General features: G+C 41.1%; 1 protein-coding gene across 2 annotated transcripts in view; it reads left to right on the forward strand.

Moving 5' to 3' along the window:
- Positions 1-22,119: 22,119 nt before the first annotated feature.
- The window catches only part of SRBD1 (S1 RNA binding domain 1), a 224,846-nt gene continuing 223,300 nt past the window's right edge, over positions 22,120-23,665 (forward strand). For both annotated transcript variants that reach the window (XM_030921713.1, XM_030921714.1), the window contains exon 1: positions 22,120-22,190. The gene's annotated coding sequence lies outside the window, so the exon portion shown is untranslated. The remainder of the gene's footprint in view (positions 22,191-23,665) is intronic.

Below are 23,665 nucleotides of genomic sequence, written 5' to 3' on the forward strand. Positions count from 1 at the left end.
TAGGTTATCATGCAGTCAGGAGGACTCCAGGCAGAGCCTGGGAGATTGCTGAGCTGAGGAGATGGAGCTGACAGTCTGGGGGAAACCACAATGCCAGCGCCTTCATGACAGCGCTAGAGAGGTGAGAAGTGCATATGTGAAGAGGGTTCCCTCAAGTATTCATCTGCGTACTGATTAGTGCATGGCATGGGGGGTTGTTGCGGGGACTACCTGAAGCCTGGGAAAGAACTACAGGATAGGATTAGAGAGAATAGTGTCTGCTGCTCCCACAGGGCCAAGAATAGTGTCTCTTTCCACCAGCCAGAATAGGAAATTTCAGGATTCACAGGACATTGATTAGAATATTTAGAAAGGTTTTGCATTCATGGTGGGGAATAATCAGCTCTAGACTGAGCACTGATCTAGCTCTACCTAACAATTTAAAAAACTAGACCTAAAAGGACCAAACTATTTCCAAGTAACTTAACCGTGACCCAGAATAAGGCTCATGAATATTCAAGGGAATACAAAAATGTCCATTTGCATTGCAAGTTAAAATTCACAATGTCAGCATCCAACCAAAAATTACCAGTATACAAAGAAGCAAGAAAATATGTCCCATAATGAGGAGAAAGATCAATCAATTGAAACTGACCTAGAAAGGGCACAGATGTTAGAATTAGCAGACAAGGGCATTAAAAGTTATTAAAACTGAATTATAAGTGTTCAAAAGGCTAAATAGAGACAAAACATATTTAAAAGACGTAAGTAAAAAATCTAGAGATATTCACTACAATATCTGAGAAGAAAAACACATTGGATGAGATTAATGGCATAGACATTACAGAAGAAAAGATTCAGTGAATTTGAATACGGCAATAGAAATGATCCAAAATGAAACACAGAGAGAAAAAAAGATTCCAATAAAAAGGTTATCAGTGAGCTGTGGAACAACTTAAGCATCCTAACATACAAGTAATTGGAGTCCTGGAAGGAGAGGAGAGAGTGGGAAGGATCAGACAAATATTCAAATCCAAACCTTCCTCTTTTTGTTTAAAAAATGTTTAAATGTTTAATATGCAATTAATTGTTTTTATTTTTAAAAAACATAATTTCAACTTTTATTTTAGATTCAGGGAATACATGTGCAGGTCTGTTGTGTGGATATGTTGCATTATGTTAAGGTTTGGGGCATGATTGATCCCATCACCTAGGTAGTGAGCATAGCACCCAATAGTCAGTTTTTCAATCCTTGCTCTGCTCTAGTAGTTCCCAGTATCTATTGAATGCAACTAATCTAAACGTTAAAAATTACTGCAGGCCAGACGTGGCTGGTAGGTTGCCAGCCAGTTGCAGGTCTCTGGTATAACGGTATGAGTAAGACAAGATACATCTCATGGTAGTACAACTGCATAATGAAGCAATAGTTTTTCTCCCAATGCTCCAGTGCCCAAACCTATACTCTTATCAGTGCTTTTCAGTGGGCAAGATGCCCAGAGCCTTACTTTGTGCTTTGATGAAACCTGAGGTAGGCTTGAAAGACAAGAGTATTAACAAGATAAGAATAATCTAAGGCAATATCTCATAGGATAAAACTGGTAGAGTATCAGATGCACATATAAGCCCCATGAGTGTCATGCCAGTGGGAGGTGGGTTCCTGGCTAACTCAAAGGCAGGGGCTGCCCCAAGAAAACTGCTGCTTTGACATTTCCTCTGGAGGGAAAATGTTCAGCCTTTACTTGCAGGTCACAGGATCAGAATCAGGCTGAGCTAGATATGGCTAATCTCCCTATATAGTCCCCAGGCTGATTTAAATCCGGTATCTTGACCCTTTTTCTTCTAAATTTTTGCAAACCCATCATCAGGTGATATTTGAATAGGCAAACATTTTTCTAAGGAGACATTCTGAGGTTTGAAAAGAACTTTCTTCCTGGTCCTTTAAAATCTCGGTTTTATATGTTTGTTTGTTAGAGATTGGGGTCTCACTCTGTTGCCCAGACTGGAGTGCAGTGGCACGATCATAGCTTACTGTCGCCTCAAACTCCTGAGCTCAAGCCATCCTTCCACCTCGGCCTTCCAAAGTGCTGGGATTACAGGCATGAGCCACTATGCCTGGCCTAAAACCTCAGGAGTTTAAAAATACTGGGTGGACATCCTTGGCTATTTCTCTGATGATTAAGTAGGTGTCTTTTGAAAGAATGTTGAAAAATGCCTTCTCCCACAGATTCTTGCATTTCAGAAGTATCAGGATTGCACATCAAATGTCTAATTTTGTTATGCCTTTCAGCCAAGTGCTCCCAACAAAGTATGTTCTATGTGGTGGAGCACCCTACATAGCAGGATTAACCCAATGGCCGGTGGGAAAGGAAATAACTTACATGGAGTGCAGACACTGGTGATTGCTTTCCAAAAACCCCTCACCAATCTCTACTTCCCTGTTTTGTTCTATTATTGATGGGAAGTTATATGTTTCTCAGAGTCTGGGTCCTCCCTCCTTCCTCAGCTGCTGGAGTGAATTCCTGGTCAGTCTAAGACTCTAAGCCAGTCATAGGAAGTATAATGCATCCCCCTTGCCTAAGAGTAGTTTAGGAATGAGCATATGATACAAAACTATACAGTGAGAAGTGAAACTTGGAGAGTTTTCTGGAGAGAGCTTTCCAGGAAAAGTTTTCTCACTGATGAGAAGAAAATGATAAAAAGAAACAATTCCTTGTTAGTACCTAAAATGGCACTATTGGTGATTATTTTTCCTTTTGAATTAATAATTGCCCTTTTCTTTTAGGTTAATGTGATATTTGTAGTACAAATATCCCTGGGAAGAGTGATACATGGACTTACATTGCCTGAATTAGTTGGTCAGCTCCCTAACAGGGGTTAGGCCAAGTGTGGTGGCTGACACCTATAATCCCAGAACTTTGGAAGGCTGAGGCAGGAGGCTCGCTTGAGGCCAGGAGTTTGAGATCAGCCTGGGCAACATAGTGAGACCCTGCCTCTACAAAAAAAATAAAAAGATTAGTCAGGCATGGTTGTGTGTAGCTGTAGTCCCAGCTACTCGGGAGGCTGGGGTGGGAGGATAGTTTGAGCCCAGAAGGTTGAGGCTGTAGTAAGCTGTGATTGTACCACTGCACTCCAGCCTGGGCAACAAAGCAAGATCCTGTCTCAAAAAAATAAATAAAGAAAGGATAAAAAGGTTTAGGTGGTATAGTGGCTTGCATAGTGCCTCCAAAAAGATATGTCCACGTCTTAATCTCTGGAACCTAATCCTTGGAACTGTGACTATTATTTGGAAAAAGAATCTTTACAAATACCATTAAGTTAAAGATCTTGAGATGAAGAAATCATCCCAGATTATCCAGGTAGGCCCTAAATTGAATGGCAAGTATCCTTATAAGAGTGAAATAGAGATTGACACAGACACAGAAGAGAAAGTGACTTGAAGACAGAGGCAGAGAGTGGAGTGATGAGGCCACAAGCCACAGAAGCTAGAGAATGCAGACAGCCACCAGAAGCTGGAAGAGGCAAGGAAGGATTCTCCCCTGCAGCCTCTGGAAGGAGGAAGGCCCAGCTGACACCTTGACTTTGGACTTCTGGGCTCTAGAATTGTGAGAGAACAAATTTCTGTTTCTTGAAACCTCCCATTGTGTGTTAATTTGTTGCAGCAGCCTTGGGAAGCTAATTCAGAGGGCATGGGCTTGCTGAGGGCTTAAAAGAAAGATCCTAAAAGGGGAGTCTGGGAGTCAGAAAGAGGAGCTCGTGGACTCTCCAAGTTTGCTGATGGCCAGCCTTTCTTTAGCATCCCAACTTTGACTCTAAGTGGGCCAGTTAGCCTGTGCCTTGCTCCATAGCTAAAGACAAATTCATAAGTTCTCCTCACCACACATTTTATCCTGATCCTAGCTAGAGATGGTGCTCCACACCTTGGTCAATAGTGTTTCAAATGCATGCCCTTGGACACACGAAAGCCAGATAAACAGTACAGTGGATTGTTCAGTACAAACATTTCTCCTTCCTGGGAGTAAAACTCAGGAATGTCTATGAGCTTTTAGGCTTCCATAAGAATGGGACATTTGGTAGATTCACTCCTCTAGGTGAATCTGCTCAGGTAACTGACATAGTTGAAGATTCTGGCAGAGCTAGGAGTAGAAGGTGGAAGCAAAGGAAATAATATGTGTTGTGCAAGTATCATGACCCTGGACCCATGTTAGATGTTTTACATACACAATCTCATCCAGTCCTCATAAGAATCTCATGAAGTAAGTAGTCGCAGTGTTCTGTCTTATACATGTGAAAACTGGCCCCAGAAGGATATAATGTGCCTATATTCACACTTCTTGTAAGTGATGGAAATAGGATTCCAGGTGCTCTATTTAGTTCCAAAGCCCATGTTTTTCACACTAGGAATTTCTGCCTCATTAGAAAAGGTTTAAGGTTGAAGGCAAAGGATGAATGAGGGAAACTTTGGGTTCACGCTTCTCCATTGTTCTTTCCCCCTAGACAGCAGAAAAATATCTTCAGAGTCCCTGGAAAGGAGGAACCAACTCTGATGAAATAAGTCCGGACTGATTGTTTAAGAAAGAAATACCACTCTGTGTATGAAATGACACAGAGCTTTCACATGGCTCGCTGGAGACCTGAGCTCCTGGGTTACGTTGGTACCACTGATCACTCAGAGATGAAAAGATAACAACAGTATTTCCCTATCTCAGGTTTTCGGACTTGTTTCTACCCAGGCCTGGTGACCAGTGCTGGTGTGAGCCAAAAGTTTTATTTGAAAAAGGAGGCTGCACTATTTACTTTTCCTATTCTAGTTCCCCGTTCCCCCAATCCACCCTCCCTCAGCCTGTAGGACACATTATCCTGGAAAAGGTATACTCACCCTGTTTGAACTGGGCCATTAGCTTTCAGGGGTGGCATAACTAGGAACAAAGCCAGAGTCTCCCTTTTCCTCCAAATATTTGTAAGAAATTACCCAGTGAGCAGAAGCTAAGCTTTTAAGAGAAAAAGGTTCAGCTTACCACAGGGAATATAAAGCATTAAACACCCACTTTCCTGGTTATTATCACCAATTTTTCTGTTGCACCCACACAGTTTCAGAAAATCACGCTTCCTTCTCACTGCCCCTTATCTTCCTTAGAAGATAACTGGTTGGTTTTTTTTCCAGTAAAGGAAACTGTCTAAGTGTCTGATTTTCAAATCAAGCAACCACACACTTATTCCTTCAATTAACAAGTTTGGTTCAGAAAAGGCAGGTGGAAGGCTGTCTCTGGAAAGGCATTCTGGAAACACAGATTGAGACTAGTCTCTCCTTCACTGGTTTGTTTGCTCTAATTAGCCTTAAAGTTTCCCAAAGACTCTTCTGGTCATTTTCCAAGCAAGATCTATTCACCTGAAGTTCAGGTTTCCTGTGACATTTCTCTTAGAACATGAACAGGATCCAGGCACCAAGTCCCTGCCTAACTAGTTAGTTACCAGCTGTGTGATTCCAAGTGAATCACTTAATGGCTCTGAGTCTCAGTGTCCTCTTCGGTACAAAAGAGGCAAGTCATCCCTGCCACCTACTCACAGTGCTGGTCTCAAATCAGAGAAGGTATGTGAAAACACATAGAAAATGTTAGAGGTTGGTGAAGATGTAAAATAACATAATTGTGAAAATTCTCGCCCCACAAGGTGGGTGGGTAAGCTGTCACCCTATTGTTCAGCCTTCAGCACTGGGCAGAGATCCTGAACTCCAATACCTTGTAGTTTCATGCAGAAGGAACATCTCTTTATATTCATTTAAGCTAAGAGCTTAGCTGTGATCCACTCTGAATTGCAGACAGAGTATCCTAAAATAGAATCCCAAACCATGAGATTCCTAAGGAGACATCTTTTCTTCCCATGTAGGGACCTCTGCAGCAACACTTCTTTTTATTATTATTATTATACTTTATGTTCTAGGGTACATGTGCACAACGTGCAGATTTGTTACATATGTATACATGTACCATGTTGGTGTGCTGCACCCATTAACTTGTCATTTACATTAGGTATATCTCCTAATGCTATCCCTCCCCCCTCCCCCCACTCCATGACAGGCCCCAGTGTGTGATGTTCCCCTTCCTGTGTCCAAGTGATCTCATTGTTCAGTTCCCACCTATGAGTGAGAACATGTGGTGTTTGGTTTTCTGTCCTAGCGATAGTTTGCTGAGAATGATGGTTTCCAGCTGCATCCACATCCCTACAAAGGACATGAACTCATCCTTTTTTATGGCTGTGTAGTATTCCATGTTGTATATGTGCCTCATTTTCTTAATCCAGTCTGTCATTGATGGACATGTGGGTTGGTTCCAAGTCTCTGCTATTGTGAATAGTCTGCAACAGCATTTCAGACAGCACCATCACGCCTCAGCTGAGACCCTTCTGCTAAGTCTCCTTCTGGGTCCCTTTCTCACATGGGTCAGTTACAACTGTTAGAAAGTGATTTCTAAATAAGAACTCAAAGCTACTTTCACCATTATTTTGCCTCCTGGAATCACATAGAGAAAGTTTGCCCACTTCCTCATAGGCTGGAAGATACTTGTACACAGCCATCAGGTCCTCATTAGACCTACCCTACTTACCACCTCAAGTGTATTCCACATGTGACAGGACTTCAAACCTAGTGCCCTCCTGGCTGTCCCTCTTGGGACATACTTAGGCTTGTCAGTGTCTCTTCAAGTGTGCATATTAGTCCTAGTCCTATATTGCTGTGAAGCAAATTACCCTAAAACCTAGTGGCTTAAAGCTATAAGCATATATTGTCTTATACCAACTCAGAGTCAGGAATCCAGCAATGGCTTAGCTGAGTGGCTCTGCTCCAGGCCTCTCATGAGGTCCCAGATGTCAGACTGATTGGAATTCGATGGGAACCTAATCCAGATTTCTTCATCACTTCCACCAATATAGCACAGACAACATCAGACATTTTGCTTACATCAAATAACTCTAGCTCTTCCAGATTTTCCTGACCTATCAGATTATCAATACAATGTAATTAGTGGAAAGGAATTTAGGAATTAACAGATGCAATCTCCTTATTTTAGAGAAGGAAAAACAAAATAAATGGACTTGCCCATTCTAACTAATTATTGTCTGAAACAGGACTTGAACCAGTTCCATTCTTCACCCTGTTATACCTGTTGTTCTCTGTAGTGTGTTACTCACAGCATCAGAGACAGGAAATTCTATATAGGGTATACTCATTTAAGGGCCCGCCAAAGCAAGTGTCTTCTTGGTTCTTTCCCCATATCACAGCCACAACCCAGCTGTGGCATAATATTCCTGTGTATATTCCTGGTTCTTTCTAATCATCTCCTTTTTTAAAAATTAAAAATGTATGCCATTTTTACTCTTTAAATCTAACAAACCATCTGTTTAATAATGTATTCTCAACCTTGTTGTGGATGGAAAATTTTACTACTCTGTGTTTTTTCTAATCTACAGTTTCCACATTTGTAATAATGTTTTTTTTTTTTTTTTTTTGAGATGGAGCCTTACTCTGTCACCCAGGCTGGAGTGCAGTGGCACGATCTTGGCTCACTGCAACCTCCGCCTCCCAGGTTCAAGCGATTCTCCTGCCTCAGCCTCCTGAGCAGCTGGGACTACAGGCGTGCGCCACCACTCCTGGCTAATTTTTGTATTTTTTAGTAGAGACAGGGTTTCACCATATTGGCCAAGCTGGTCTAGAACTCCTGACCTCGTGATCTGCCCGCCTCAGCCTCCCAAAGTGCTGGGATTACAGGCGTGAGCCACCGCGCCTGGCCAGTAATAATCTTTTACCTCTTCTAAAGTCCCCTCTTCTTTTCTTCATTATTTCACAAAAGTCCACAACACTGTCACACCTGTGTGTTTGTTTTAGTGCTGTGGTTTGTATTTGTTCAGGCTCAGAGGTTGTAACTTCTGTAAAAGATCTAGATTTCATCATTCTTTTTGTTTTATTTTGTGTCAGACATAAGTTCCTCTTTTAAAACAATTTTTTATAAAGAGTTGGAGTCTTACTATGTTGCCCATCGAAATCCTGGACTCAAGTGATCCTCCTGCCTCAGCCTCCTGAGTAGCTGGGGCTACAGGCATACACCACCATTCCCAGCTACTTTTTTTTTTTTTTTTTTTTTGTAGAGACAGGGGTCCTGCTATGTTGCCCAGGCTGGTATCAAACTCCTGGGCTCAAGTGATCCTCCCTTGGCCTTCCAAAGTGCTGGGATTACAGGAGTGAGCCACCACACTTAGTCTCATTCATTCTAAGATGCATACATTTTCACATTTGTTGTCTCTGAAATTAGAATGCATTGTGTAATAGATACCATATCATAGTTTAATTGTCAGGGCTTTAAAAAAATGTTTCTTTTGTAGTAGTATACGTAACAATGGAACGTCTTGCAATCCATGGCATCTTATGTTTGCTAAAATATATTATTTGCATTTGTTTACATATGCACAGTATTTTGTTTGAAAAGATTCTCAAGAAACTGGTAAAATGAAGTGCTCATAGGGAGGAGAACTAGGTAGCTAAGAAACAGAGTGACAGAATTTCTATTGCATTTCCTTTTGTATCTTTCACATTTTGAATCACACCACAAATCTCAACAAATAAAACACTAGGACAATAGATTCCAATTTAAAAAGTACAACTGGACATGAGCCCTTGCAAAACCATGACTTCACAGAGATTTGCATGCAGTTCTGTGTTTGTTCCTAGAGATGGCCAATGAGCACTGTGAAGGTAGGGCTTTGCCACTGTATGCTTCTCTCTTAATGCAGGGTCCAACATGGCGCCTGGTCAGGGACTAACTTTAAATGATGTCATTCCTTTCTCCCAAGGTTTTGGTCATGTTTAAATCATTAACCAGATCTTTATTGGTTAAAATTAAGTTCAACATAACTGTTTTCCTCATTGTTTTCTTTACCTTCCTGTTGATGCAATTGTTCTATAAGGAAAGACACAAATATATCAGATGCTCTGCTCTTACTAGATTTTGACTTCCAACAGAACCATAGAACAGCCTGTAGGGAAATGAGAGAAACATCTTGAGAAGAAAAGAAAAACAGTTTAATTGGCACCAACGCACTTGACAATTGAGTTACTATGATGGCTCATATGTGGTATTTGCTAAATGAACCAGGAGATTCAGGAAATAACTGTAAGATGTTGGCAGTTGTGCATGGCACTGTTGATTCCTTCCTGTTGATGAGGATATTTAGAAATGCAAATAGTCACTTCCTAGACCATGCTGAATATTATATGCACAAAGAAGCCACACTAAATCTGAAGTAAGCAAAATCAATCCTAGCAATCCTGCATGGCAAAGAATAACTGATAACCAGGGAAGATTTATGATACTAGGTCTATTCAAAAATAAGTCAAAAAGGTTAATGCAGAATAGAGATACAGTTTTCAGGGCCAGAGCTTTCAAGTTTGACATAGAATCCAAGCCAGTGCTGGTTGGTGTGGAAAGGGCAGGATCCAGGGTTATTACTATCAATCTTTGTTGGCATTTGTGGTTCACTCTTATCAGCAAGTTGTTACAGGGTGAAGTCAACTTAAAACCCAGCAGTAAAATGAACATTTTTTTTGTGGCTTGTTTGTTTGGGGTATGGATGCAATAACGACATTTTCTAGAATTAGGCCAGACTTAATTTAATTTTTTTTTTTTTTTTTTTGAGACGGAGTCTCGCTTTGTCACCCAGGCTGGAGTGCAGTGGCACCATCTCGGCTCACTGCAAGCTCCGCCTCCTGGGTTCACGCCATTCTCCTGCCTCAGCCTCCGAGTAGCTGGGACTACAGGCACGCACCACCACACCCGGCTAATTTTTTGTATTGTTAGAGACAGAGTTTCACCGTCCTAGCCAGGATGGTCTCGATCTCCTCACCTCATGATCCACTCGCCTCGGCCTCCCAAAGTGCTGGGATTACAGGCGTGAGCCACCGCGCCTGGCAATTTAATAATTTAATATAAATTTACTTTTCAATAAGACTGATGATTCAATGTGCAACTAACATAAAACATTACCTGTACTAACTTTACAAAGCAAAGCATAGACTATTTGTTCCAATCTATGGTACAGAAAATATAGTTTTCTTATTTAAATAACAGATTATAAGTTTTACTCCCAAATCTTCTTTCCTGTGATTTCCCTTTAAGAATCACTGGCTTGCCTGTTTCCCTGTGGCTTTTCTTTCTCTGTCACACATTTTGTACTCTGTGATGTAATTCTTCCATAGGTCCTGGGCCAGATATCCTTTCTTTGTTCCTCAGATCTACTTGCCACTTTTCTCCACCCTACTTTCTGCCCCAGGAGGCTGACCTCTATGGGCAACCTCAAGGGCTCACACCCACCAGCTTTCAGCTGAGTTTGGCTTATGGGGAACTCTAGCAGGAAATCGGGGTTGGGGGTGGAGGGGCACAGGAGATGAAGTCAGGGTATGTATTCTCCACTTTTGCCAACTCAGTTTGGCTATGTCCCTTGACCAAAGAGATCAACTATATTTACTGCTCCTCTCAAGGGGGCCAACCATACAGGACTCTCTCCAGCTACAGTAACCATTCCCTGTCATCATGCCTTCAGTTCCAGAGGTTATAGCAGCATTCTTTTATTTCCCCCTGTGGTCCCCTCTTCCTTGCCCACACCCTTGCAAACAGTGTATCTTGATTTGAATGCAACATTTGTCTCCTACTGGGACCCTGATTGATGTACTCCCCTACGGGAGACCTAGCCTAAATTTGATCAAATGGAATAAAATGCCCCTGAACCAGGGTATTACAGAGTGCAGCTGGTAGATGATCCACATCACTATAATTTGGAACTTGATTAAAAAGGCAGATTTCCCAGGCCCCACCTAACTCTCTCTCTGGAAGTCAGACTGGGGAATCAGTATTTTAAGCAAGTTTTCTAGGTGATATCCAGACACAGCGAAATGGGAGAACTTGTCACAGAACAGATGATGTTTTAAAAATATGCTGCTAATGAAGCTAAGGTTTTTTCAAATCTTATCAGGAAACCAGAGCATTATCTCAATCTCCCACTAGGACTCTAGATTGCTTTGCAAATCTCATCAAGAAGCCAAAAATAAAACCAAGAAAATTAATGCAAGATAATGACTAGTGTAATTGGTTTCCCAGTGACTATGAGACCTTTCTCAGGGTGAGAAAATTCTTTACAAGTATGGTATAAATCTCAGAGGTCAACAATATAAATTGAACATTTTCTGATGGGAAAATCATTATAAGTAAAATTAAGAGGCAAATGATAAACTGAGAAAAAATATTTGCAATACATATCACAGAGCCCTGAAATGGCATTTTTGGACAATATTCTCCAGTTTTCCAGTTTCTTGGATGGGGAGGGGAGAGAGGATTTACTGACCTCTTCACCCTACCAAGGCTGGAAGTCCCACTTCAATCTTAAAAAACAGTCAAGCGCCGGGCGCGGTGGCTCAAGCCTGTAATCCCAGCACTTTGGGAGGCCGAGACGGGCGGATCACGAGGTCAGGAGATCGAGACCATCCTGGCTAATACGGTGAAACCCCATCTCTACTAAAAAATACAAAAAACTAGCCGGGCGACGAGGCGGGCGCCTGTAGTCCCAGCTACTCGGGAGGCTGAGACAGGAGAATGGCGTGAACCCGGGAGGCGGAGCTTGCAGTGAGCTGAGAGCCAGCCACTGCACTCCAGCCTGGGCGGCAGAGCAAGACTCCGTCTCAAAAAAAAAAAAAAAAAAAAAAAAAACAGTCAAGCAAACAAAATCTCAATTATCTTCCCACAAAGCACCTAACAAGTAGCATATTTAATATGCTTGAGTTTCCTTCCCCTGCCCATCCCTGGTGAAAATAAAAGCAATGAAATAGTTTCCTATGACTGAAAAATTGGAAGGGGTGACAGAGTAGGTGGCAGAAGTAGTTCGAGTTCAAAATGAAGAGCAAATGGGTAAATCAGTTTCTCAGCACTTCAGGGATAGTTATATTCAAAAACACATATTTCTTTCTTTCTTTTTTTTTCTTTTTTTTTTTGAGGTGGAGTCTTGCTCTGTCACCTAGGCTGGAGTGCAATGGCATGATCTCAGCTCACTGCAACCTCTGCCTCCCGGGTTCAAGCGATTCTCCTGCCTTAGCCTCTTGAGTAGCTGGGATTATAGGTGCGCACCACCACGCCCGGCTAATTTTTGTATTTTTAGTAGAGGCGGGGTTTTACCATGTTGGTCAGGCTGGTCTTGAACTCCTGACCTCATGATCTGCCCGCCTCAGCCTCCCAAAGTGTTGGGATTACAGGCATGAGCCACCATGCCCGGCCTAAATATACATATTTCTATTAACATAGACCATGCTATTTCAAACATCCTCTGAAAAAGTCACAGGATATTTCTTTGATGACCTAAATTATGTCAAAGCTTTTTCTGCTTTTCAGACATTTACTCCATGGCCCCATCTGCATTGACACCTGCTAACTCAACCCTAGAAACTCTCTGAAATGATTCTCCATGGTCATGTAGACTAAGGAAGGATTGATAGAATTAGAATGACAGCTTATGGCCAGAACCACCAAACCCATAGACCTTTGATGTGAACTTCATGAAGATTTCTGTTTCTGTAGGAAATATGACATACGGTCACAGAGAACAAGTAGGCTTTGCTCAGGTCCAAATTCTGGGTGACTTCTTAAAACATTCAAAGAGGAATACATTTGAGTGAGGTTTCTCCTCTTCTCCTCTTCTCCCCTTCTATTCCTTCTCTTCCTTCCTTTTTTTTTTTTTTTTTTTCTCTTTCTCTTCTTCTTCTATTAATTCAGACTTATTCTGGTGTTCATTTGAACTGTGCACTATTCAGGCATAGCATTCTTTTTGCCCTTCAATTGAGTTGACACTGACCAGGCACGGTGGCTCATGCCTATAATTCTAGCACTTTGGGAGGCCGAGGCAGGCAGATTGCTTGAGCCCAGGAGTTTGAGGCCAGTTTAGGCAACATGGTGAAACCCCATCTCTACTAAAAATACAAAAAATTAGCCAGGTGTGGTGGCACATGCTTTTAGTCCCCGCTACTTGGGAGGCTGAGGTGGGAGGATCACCTGAGCCTGGGAAGTTGAGTTTGCAGTGAGCCATGATCATATCACTTCACTCCACCCTGGGTGACAGAGGGAGACCCTGTTTTAAAAAAAAAATTGAGTTGACACCATCAATATAGTATGACTTTCTTGTATATTACCAGTAAAGACTTTAACACCATTATTTGTCTACTAAATGAAGTCTACTGCTTTTAAATAAAAAAAACCAAAATTCTGTTTCTTATATTTTGAAATAATCTGGCATATTGATTATTTTAATATATCTTTGAATAGGCAATCTTCCTTATTCTGACTCTGGCTCTCTGGACTTCAACTCGTGCAGGTTGTTTGCCAGGAGAGCCAGTAGATTATTGAAAATATTTACAACATTAAAAAACATTTTGGGATAATGTATTTGCAGCAATAGATCACTAACAAATGCAGATTTAGTTGAAGCAAGTATTGCATATAATAGTTATTATTTTTTAGTTCTTGAGGTTTTGATAAATAAATTTTGCTCCGTATCTTTGGCTAAAATACTTAAATTCCATAGGCTTCAATTTCATCCTCTTAAAATGGAGATAAGTATATCACCTATCTGTCTCAAACGACTATTTTAAAAACTAAAAAATGAAATGTAACAAAAATGTGAAAGCCCTAAAATAAGTATATAAAGTGTTTATTACAATATCTTGAAGATATTAAGGCAATCTATAAGGGTTAGCTATTTTTATTATTTTTGATTAATAAACTATACAATAGTAGTCAATGTGGCTAGCAGGAACTGTGAATATGTAGTCTGCCTTTTGGAAGGGCATGTTTAAGGGTAAGCCCCATAAAATGTTATACAATATTTCAAAACCATACTGCTGTAGCTCAGTTCTCTAGCTTTCTAAGCAAAGTACACACTAAGAATTAGGGTAATCTTTCTGTAGTGCATAGAACACCTCATCAGAATCACCTGGTGTCATCATAGACACGTAGATACTACCTTAGACTCATTAATTTAGGATCTTGGGGTTAAGATCCCAAATTAAAGTTGGACATTGGGATTTTTAAAAAGCTCTCCTGGTGGTTCTTAGGTGAATTAAAATTTGATACATACTAGCTGTCAGGCCTCTGAGCCCAAGCCAAGCCATCGCATCCCCTGTGACTTGCACGTATACGCCCAGATGGCCTGAAGTAACTGAAGAATCACAAAAGAAGTGCAAATACCCTGCCTCGCCTTAACTGATGACATTCCACCACAAAAGAAGTGAAAATGGCCCATCCTTGCTTTAAGCGATGATATTATCTTGTGAAATTCCTTTTCCTGGCTCATCCTGGCTCAAAAAGCTCCCCCACTGAGCACCTTGTGAACCCCACTCCTGCCCACCAGAGAACCCCCCTTTGACTGTAATTTTTCTTTACCTACCCAAATCCTATAAAACGGCCCCACCCTTATCTCCCTTCGCTGACTCTCTTTTCGGACTCAGCCCGCCTGCACCCAGGTGATTAAAAAGCTTTATTGCTCACACAAAGCCTGTTTGGTGGTCTCTTCACATGGATGCGCATGACACTAGCTACATGATTTCTAGTAACAGTCCTGAAAGTTATAGGAATTACAGACCTGGGATGTTCTGAATGACAAAAACTTATAGTAGGAAGTCATGAGAGGCCCTTGTATGTGCAATACCTACTTCTGCTAAACTCTATATTCCAGGATGCTACAGGAGTTTCTTGGTAAACAATCCGAATATTCTTATATTCAGATCATGATCTAAACAAAATAGCCAGTTATATTATATGAACATTATGACTCAGCTAACTTTTCACGTTATTTGCTAAAGCTTATAAGTGCCACTTTCCCAATTTTAAAACATTCTTTTAGTATAATTCATGTACTTTAAGCTCATAATTTTTTCATCTTTCACTGTGAAATTAGGTCATTTTTCTGCAAAGAATGTGTTCTATCTGCATTGATGTTGGGGTTAGGAAAGTTTCCATACGCTAAAAATGTTAGTGGTTTTGATTTCACCTATCAGCTTCTTGAAGGATGCTTGCCCATAGTAAAGTTTTCTTCGTGGTTAATGAAGGAATCATTTTTCTGTGTGCTACTATGTTGACAGTTGCCTGTGATAACATACAACTCTTGAAGCCAGGTGTCATATTTGATAAAGGACTGGTATCGACAATATATAAATACTCTCGTAATTCAATAAACAAAAAGTCCAATTAAAAATTGACAAAAGATTTTAACAGACACTTCACCAAAGAAGATATGTGGAGGGCAAATAAATGCATTACTAATAAAAATTATTAGTCATAAGGGAAATGCAATACGCATATTAGGATGCCAAAAAATTTAAAAACCTGACAGCATCAAGTTCTGGCAAAAATGTAGTACAACTGGAACTCTCACGCATTGCTGGTGGGAATGCAGAATGATACAGCTACTTTGAAAAACAATTTAGTAGTTTGTTATAAAACTAAAGACACACTTAGGACTCAGCAATTCTGTTCCTAGGTGTTTATTTACCCAAGAGAAATGAAAACATATGTCCATACAAAAACTTGTACATGGATGTTCATAGCAGCATTATTCATAACAGCCAAAAAGTGGAAACCACTAAAGTCTATCAACTGATAAATGGATAAACAAACTGTGGTATACCCACACAATGGAATGCTAACTGGCAATAAAAATAAACAAACTACTGATGCATGCAATGATGTGGATTAATCTCAAATGTATTATAATAAGTGAAAGAAATGAGACTCAAATGGTTATATGCCATGTGATTCCATTTACATAATATTGATATGGTTTGGCTGTGTCCCCACCCAAAATCTCATCTTGAAATGTAATCCTCCAAATCTCCATAATCCCCACGTTTCCAGGGTGGGACCAGGTGGAGGTAATTGGATCATGGGGGTGGTTCCCTTCATGCTGTCCTCATGATAGTGAATGAGTCTCAGGAGATCTGATGGTTTTATAAGTGTCTAGCATTTCCCCTGTTGGCACTTACTCTGTCCTGCCACCCTGTGAAGAAGATGCCTGCTTCTCCTTTGCCTTCTGCCATGATTTTAAGCTTCCTGAGGCCTCCCCAGCAATGGGGAACTGTGAGTCAATTAAACCTCTTTCCTTTGTAAATTATCCAGTCTCGAGTATTTCTTCATAGCAATGTGAGAATGGACTAATAAAGACATTCTGGAAAAGGTAAAATTATTGGAACAGAAAACAGATCAGTGGTTTGCCAGGGGCTGGTGGAGGGGGAGAAGATTGACTATAAAAGGGCATTTTTTTGAATGATTAAAGTGTTCTATATCTTGATTGTGGTGATGGTTACATAACTCTATGTGTTTGCAAGAATAAAAAAGCTGACTTTTACTCTACATAAATTATACTTCAATAAACCCGACTAAAAAAAAGTACACATAAATTTGAACATAGACTGATCTGACACACCATGCTTTTCTGAATTTGAATTGCAGTATGCGAAGGCTCTAGTACTAAAATTCTGACAATATGCATTCCTAGATGAATGTTTCAAGCAAGCACTTTGCAGGATAATTTCAATTTATCAAGGTGGAAGACGGACCAATGGTACTAGATATAACATTTAGTTCTGAATTACAGTATCCAGACATGGCTACCTGTGTTTGGTCTAGATTTGACTAAAATAAATCTGGCCCCATTATGGTGCCATTTATTCCTTCCTCGAAACCCAGCCAGCCATGGCATCATTAGGATCTTAATAAGCCCTCTGGGGTTTCCATACTAGAATCTTAGACTGTTTAATAGATATTTTAGGCCTTTGAGATGGTCCCTGAGCACTACTGATGAGAAAGTCACCAGGAGAAAAAATTTCAACATGTCTACTCATGATTGCAACCAATTGAATGGCTCTCAGCCTGTGACTTTGCAAGGTAAGTGATAAGTGGAAGAGTGACCATGCAATAGATATGGTATTTCATCTAATATTTATGTTTTTTATGTGTCTTAATCCTATTTATAACTGCATTCATTACAAAATACCTTGGGAATTTGTACAAAATAAGTAGGATAAAGCACCGAACATTTTAATTTTCACCTAAAGATATAAATTATATTGTATTTCAATATGCAGTTTCCATAATTTTACTTTGTGTGAGATAAATTTAAATGTATGTAATCCCTTTCCTTTGATTACAATTCCTTGACAAGTCTGTACAATTAATTTCCTCAGCCTTAACTGATGCCTCCTCCAGATCCATTTAATATTTAATAAAGACTCAGGTTTTAATCTCTTGAATCTACTCTTTCTGACAAAGTTACTCTGGCTAGAACAATGGCATCAGCACTAGCCTAGCACTTTGGAATCATGCTGCTGTTCCCAGCCAGACTGAAAAGAGGTAATAGGAGAGGCCAAGATTGAGAACCCACCTACCAGCCTGGTCAGACTCACTAATAAGAAACTCCTGGCCGGGCGCGGTGGCTCAAGCCTGTAATCTCAGCACTTTGGGAGGCCGAGACGGGCGGATCAGGAGGTCAGGAGATCGAGACCATCCTGGCTAACACGGTGAAACCCCGTCTCTACTAAAAAATACAAAAAACTAGCCGGGCGAGGTGGCGGCGCCTGTAGTCCCAGCTACCCGGGAGGCTGAGACAGGAGAATGGCGTGAACCCGGGAGGCGGAGCTTGCAGTGAGCTGAGATCCGGCCACAGCACTCCAGCCTGGGTGACAGAGCGAGACTCCGTCTCAAAAACAAAAAAAGAAACTCCTTTTTCATTTGGGAAACAGAAGTAGACCTCTCTCTGTTTACTAGTCTCTTAGATTTTGTAGTAAATCTCTAGATTTCTGGCTGAATTAGTCAGAGAAGCTCATCGAAGCCAAAGAGTTTTAATGTTTAGGAATAAGAATGTCTGACAGTGAGAAAAGAGGGGAGATAGGAGATAATATGTACTTTTTTTTTTTTTTGAGATGGAGTTTCATTCTGTCGCCCAGGCTGGAGCGCAGAGTGCAGTGGTGCAATCTTGGCTCACTGCAACATCCACCTCCTGGGCTCAAGTGATTCTCCTGCTTCAACCTCTAGAGTAGCTGGGACTACAGGCACCCACCACCGTGCCTGGCTAATTAAATATGCAAATTTTTGAACTAGGGCTCAGTTTGTGCATTCTTTAATCTAAAACAGCCATTATTTTTTGCCTTTGCTAGTTGTATTAGAGTTCTCCAGAGAAACAGAACCAGTAGGGTGTGTGTGTGTTTATGTGTGTATAATAAATACAGCATAAAGACATATGAGAAAAGATTCTTTAGGGAAATAGCTCACAAAATTATAGAGGCTGAGAAGGCCAATGATTGGCCACCTGCAAGCTGGAGGGCCAGGGAAGCTGGTAGTAGGGCTCAGTCCAAGTCTGAAGGTCTCAGAACCAGAGAAACCAATGATGTAACTCTCACTGCATGGCCAAAAGCCTGAGAACATGGGGCTGAGAGGGTACACTGATTTAAGTTCTGGAGTCCAAAGGAACGTGGAGTTCTAATGCTTAAAGTCAGGAGAAAAAGGGTGTCCCTGCTCCAAAAGCGAGAGAAAGAAAATATTCCTTTTCTCTTTGTTCTATCTGGGCCTCAGCCAATTGGATAGTGTCCACTGAAATTGGGTGAGGGCAGATCTTCCTTACTTAGTCTACTGATTCAAATCTCAGTCTCTTCTGGAAATACTCTCACAGACACAACACAGAAGTAATGTGTTATCAGCTGTCTGGGCATCCCTTAATCCAGTCAAGATGACACCCAAAATTAACCATCACACTGATTGACTCTCAGAGATAAAATGTTTGAATTTTCATAAGTGCACTTGATTTTTAAAATGGCAACCCACGTTCTGTGTCAAGAGCTTTAACTTACTTTTCTCATAAGAGAAATTTGTTTATACTCTAGACAAATTATTGGGTCCAGGAGTTAGTCTACTATTTTATTGAGTGCCCATTATATGTCAAGCATTATTAGGCACTGTGTGGGTGGAGGGAGAAGGTGGACAGGGGAGGAAAATTTGTTTTTACTTTAGACATGTTTTTGGGTCCAGGAGTTAGTTTACTATCTTATTGAGTACCTATTATATATTAAGCATTATTAGGCACTGTGTGGGTGGAGGGAGAAGTTAGAGAGGGAGAGATAAAAAATTACCAATACTTAGTTCCTAGATCCAAATATCTATTAGTAGGTGAAACAGTTGCATCTATTAATATATTAAGAATTTTTGTTCTTGTGAAACTTAGTTTGAGGCCACTAGAGAGAATAGTTTTGTTATGTTTTAGGTGATTAGATAGTACTTTACTTACAGTATTTAGAGATTCAACAGTTTCGGAGCACCTTAAACATTGAGAGTCTCACTGGCCACCATAGTGGAGTGAGAAATGGTCTTCGCTTTGAGTTTGTGGTACAGCTGGCCATCTGTATCTGCATTCGTGGATATGGAACCTGCAGATATGGTGGGCCTACTTTTTCTATCAGTGATTGGTTGAGCATCTGTAAATTTTGGTATCTGTGGGGGGGTCCTCAGACCAATCCCTGGTGGATAGACAGCAAATTGTATGTGGACGCCTTTAAGAGTACCTGCTTTGGAGTAAAGCAGATTATTGGATTTGAATCTCAGATCTACAATTTATCAGCTGATGTGACCTTGGATGAATTATTTAATTTCTCTATACCTGGAATTCTCATTTACAAAAATGGTTTAATAGCAATACTGCATTGGGGTAATTTGTGAATTATATACATAAATACATCTAAAAGCATTAACTTAGTGCCTGGTACAGGTAAGTAATCAATAAAAGTAAGTTATTACTATTATCATTACATTTGCCCTAGTGAGCTAGACCCATAGGGAAAGAACTTGAAAACAGAAAATAACATACAAATGATAATATACCAGTGAATATCACGGGAAGAGCTATATACTTTGGAGTGATAAAACAACCTCCAATCAAATCCAAAACATGTTTCCATTACTCCCAAACCCTATTACATAGTCTCAAGTGGGTGTACAGATTATTCCGGGCTCTCAGTCTAAACCCATAAATTTCTTGGAATTCAGCACTTGGGATCCAAAAGTAAACAATAGATTGAGCAAGGTCCTAGACAGAAAAGGCAGTTTTTGTGGCAGGGCCTGGTTTATACTTAAGTGATTACAAATTTTCCTTGACAGCCTGTAGTGGGAGTGGCTCTCCTGCAGAATTCCAAGGGAAATATTCTCTGGACAGTCCTTATTTGCCTTTAGAGTAGGCCACTACCTACACAGTTTAATTTTAGAGAAAGCTGCTTCAGGTTTTATTTTCCCAGATGTCTGATGTCTAAAATCTTAACAGGCTATTTATTTTAGTGATTTTTTTTTCTTCCCCAGCTGTAAGGCAAAAATCCCTTGTGGGGAGAGGAAAATCAAGGTTCAATGCTTTGCTGGCCCACTCTTACTCTCCTCCTCACTGTAGTGAAGCTGCTACCTGCATACCCCAACCCTTGAATCTAGACTGTTTTGCTTGTGTCTCTGCTTCTTGTGGCTGTATCTGGTTCCTACCCTTGGTGGTAAATTCCTCCAGGGCAGGAATTATGTCAAAAGACTTTGCAGTATATTGGTTCACCTTTACCCTCATTACCTCTGCAATGATTTGAATGTCCCCTTCAAAATTCAAGTTGAAATTTGTCATTGTAATAGTATGAAGAGGTGGGACCTTTAGGAAATGATTAGGTCATGAATGAGTTAATACCATTATCACAGGAGGGTTAGTTATTTCAGGAGTCAATTGGGCTCACATACCCACCCCAGTGTGAGGCCCTCCATCATGTTTTGACACAACAACAATGCCCTCTGTCTTGGACTTCCCAGCCTTCAGAACTACGAGCCAAACAAATCTTTTTCTTTATAAATCTACCAGTCTGTGGTATTTGGTTATAGCAGCAGAAAATTGACCATGACAACCCATACCATAAACCTGTGTAGCAAATGCAACATCAAGAGTAGGTGAATAGTAAATAGTAAATTATTGTTGTTGATTTCTATGATCTGGTTTCTCTTCCCACAATCCTTACCGGTGTTCTCTAGTATTTTTTCAGGGCCATAAATTGTGAAGGAGACTGTGATTGTAGTAGACAATTCTAGGCCTTCTGGAACCATCATGAAAGGCAACATACGACTGTACTAATCAAAATGGAAAAAAAAAAATCCCTAAACAATCTCAGAAACTGATCTTTTGTGGCCAAAAATTTCAGATATAGAAGATTAGATTTACTAAATTTAGAAAGAGTTCTGGTTTTGTTTTTTTCTTCCCCCAATCACAAAAATTATCCAGTAAAATCTATGCTTACTTTGGGTAGATTTGCAACAAGGCACGTTCACAGGTTACTTCAATAACTTGCTAGGCTGTTCAGTACTCAGAGTCCCTGGAAATAAGTCATTAGCAGTGGAAAACTGCTTTTTAGAATTTTCTAAAACAAATCCATGGGGTTTTGATCTGCTAAACTCGAATGTAGACAACAGCAGCCTTATTTCCCTACTTTTATTTATTTTTATTTTTATTTTTAATTTTTTTTTTGAGACGGAGTCTCACTCTGTCGCCCAGGTTGGAGTGCAGTGGCGCGATCTCAGCTCACTGCAAGCTCCGCCTCCCGGGTTCACGTCATTCTCCTGCCTCAGCCTCCCGAGTAGCTGGGACTACAGGCGCCCGCCACCACGCCCAGCTAGTTTTTTGAAGTTTTTAGTAGACACAGGGCTTAACCCTGTTAGCCAGGATGGTCTCGATCTCCTGACCTCGTGATCCGTCCGCCTCGGCCTCCCAAAGTGCTGGGATTACAGGCGTTAGCCACCGCGCCCGTCCTTCCCTACTTTCATAACCTAATTTACTTCGCTGTATCTGTGGGCTTAAGAGTTTAGTGTGCTCGGTTAAAAAACACATTAAAAAAAAGTCATTTTTCATTTCTACGAACCAGCCCCACCCCGGCGCTTCTCGGGATCCTCACTCCAGCCCCGCCTCCGTCCAGCCTGGCTCCGCCCCGCCCCATTAGGGCCGCGCCTTGGCAGCCTGCGGCTAACTTGGTCCGGAAGAAGCGAGGCGGACCTTCCGGCGTTTGAAAAACTTCCGGCGGGAACCGGAAGGTGCGGTGGCACACACGGAATCCCGGGTCTTCTGACGTGCGGGGCGGGAAGGTGAGCTGTGCGTGCACCTTGGCGGTCGTCTTGCGGGTTCTCAAGAGCTCAGCGCCTGGGCTCCGGTATCTTTGGGACCATTAAAAAAGTTCAGAGCGCTCATTGGGCAATAACACCCCTTTTTTAAAAGTGAGAAGTTCATTGCATCTTAATGTCAGCGGTCTCTTACAACCTACCACCCGAAAACCCCTCCTAGCTACCTCGTGACACCTCCTTTCAGCCAAATTGCTGCAGCTCTTAGCGCCTAACAGACATGGAAAAGCCTGAGCAAACCTGAATTTTTTTTTTTTTTTTTTGAGACGGAGTGTCGCTCTCGCCCAGGCTGAAGTGCAGTGGTGGCGCGATCTCGGCTCACTGCAAACTCCGCCTCCCGGGTTCACGCTGTTCTCCTGCCTCAGCCTCCCGAGTAGCTGGGACTACAGGCGCCCGCCACCACGCCCGGCTAATTTACGTGGATTGATTTTGTACCTAAAATTATCGGAGGTGGGAGAGGAAGCACCCTTTTCACGGTCATGGTGGCCTTGTCTGAATCAACTGCACCTTCTGTAGTGCGCCTGGCATCTAGGAGGCGCTCAGTAACCGGAGGAAAGGAATGAATTGGCAACTCTGTAGGCAACTTTCCTCGAACCCCTCACGTGACATGTCGTTAACATAATGTGTGTGGAATGGAAAACCAGACTAGTCTCGGTATTCCAGGCACAGGGCTATAGTCCTTTGCCACATATCTTTCCCCTTTGAGTAAACTGTTTCACCTCATTGGGTCTCAGGTTTCTGAATATAGCAGGACTATCTGATGTCAAAGGTTCTTTCAGCTCTAGTATTTTGTTTTTGTGACTTGGGAATCTGCTAATATTCAAGCACTCTGTTGATCCTTCAGGGAAACTTGTTTAGGTGCCTCTTAAGAAATTGTCCTCTTTTGTTCGCCTTCTTGAATTAAAATTTTTTTTCCCCAATTTTAATTTAGTATTCGTTCGTGTGCACGTCCTTTTGCCCCTTACTCCTGATTTTCAGTCGTCCTAGTTTAGTGGCTCTTCCCTTAGTAACATCATAGCAACCTCCAAATTACTGATTTGGAATATGCTCATGTGCCCACAGTGATTAAGATAGTTTGAAAGGAGGGAAAAATCCCAAGTCGCTGAAGAATAGGAATGTTCTTATGTGCTATCATTTCTTCGGAAAGAGATGTGCAATGTGTGGCATTGCCTAAGAGTGGTGGAAAATAAATGTATATTCCTCTGTAGAGACCATATTTGTACATATTATGTTCATTTAATAGTTGTAGGGCATCTGTTAAGTGCTGGGCTCTGCGATATGAAAGTGAATAAGTCACATGCATTTCCTTCTTTCATGGTATTTACTCTCTTGACAGCAATGCGGGCAATAAACAAGTAATATAAAAGAATAATTATAGATTATGTTATAACTTACTACTGTATACAGGAAGTAAATAGGCTCCTTTTAAAATATAACTGAGA

This window comes from Rhinopithecus roxellana, chromosome 17, assembly GCF_007565055.1.
Source record: "Rhinopithecus roxellana isolate Shanxi Qingling chromosome 17, ASM756505v1, whole genome shotgun sequence".
Lineage (NCBI taxonomy): Eukaryota > Metazoa > Chordata > Mammalia > Primates > Cercopithecidae > Rhinopithecus > Rhinopithecus roxellana.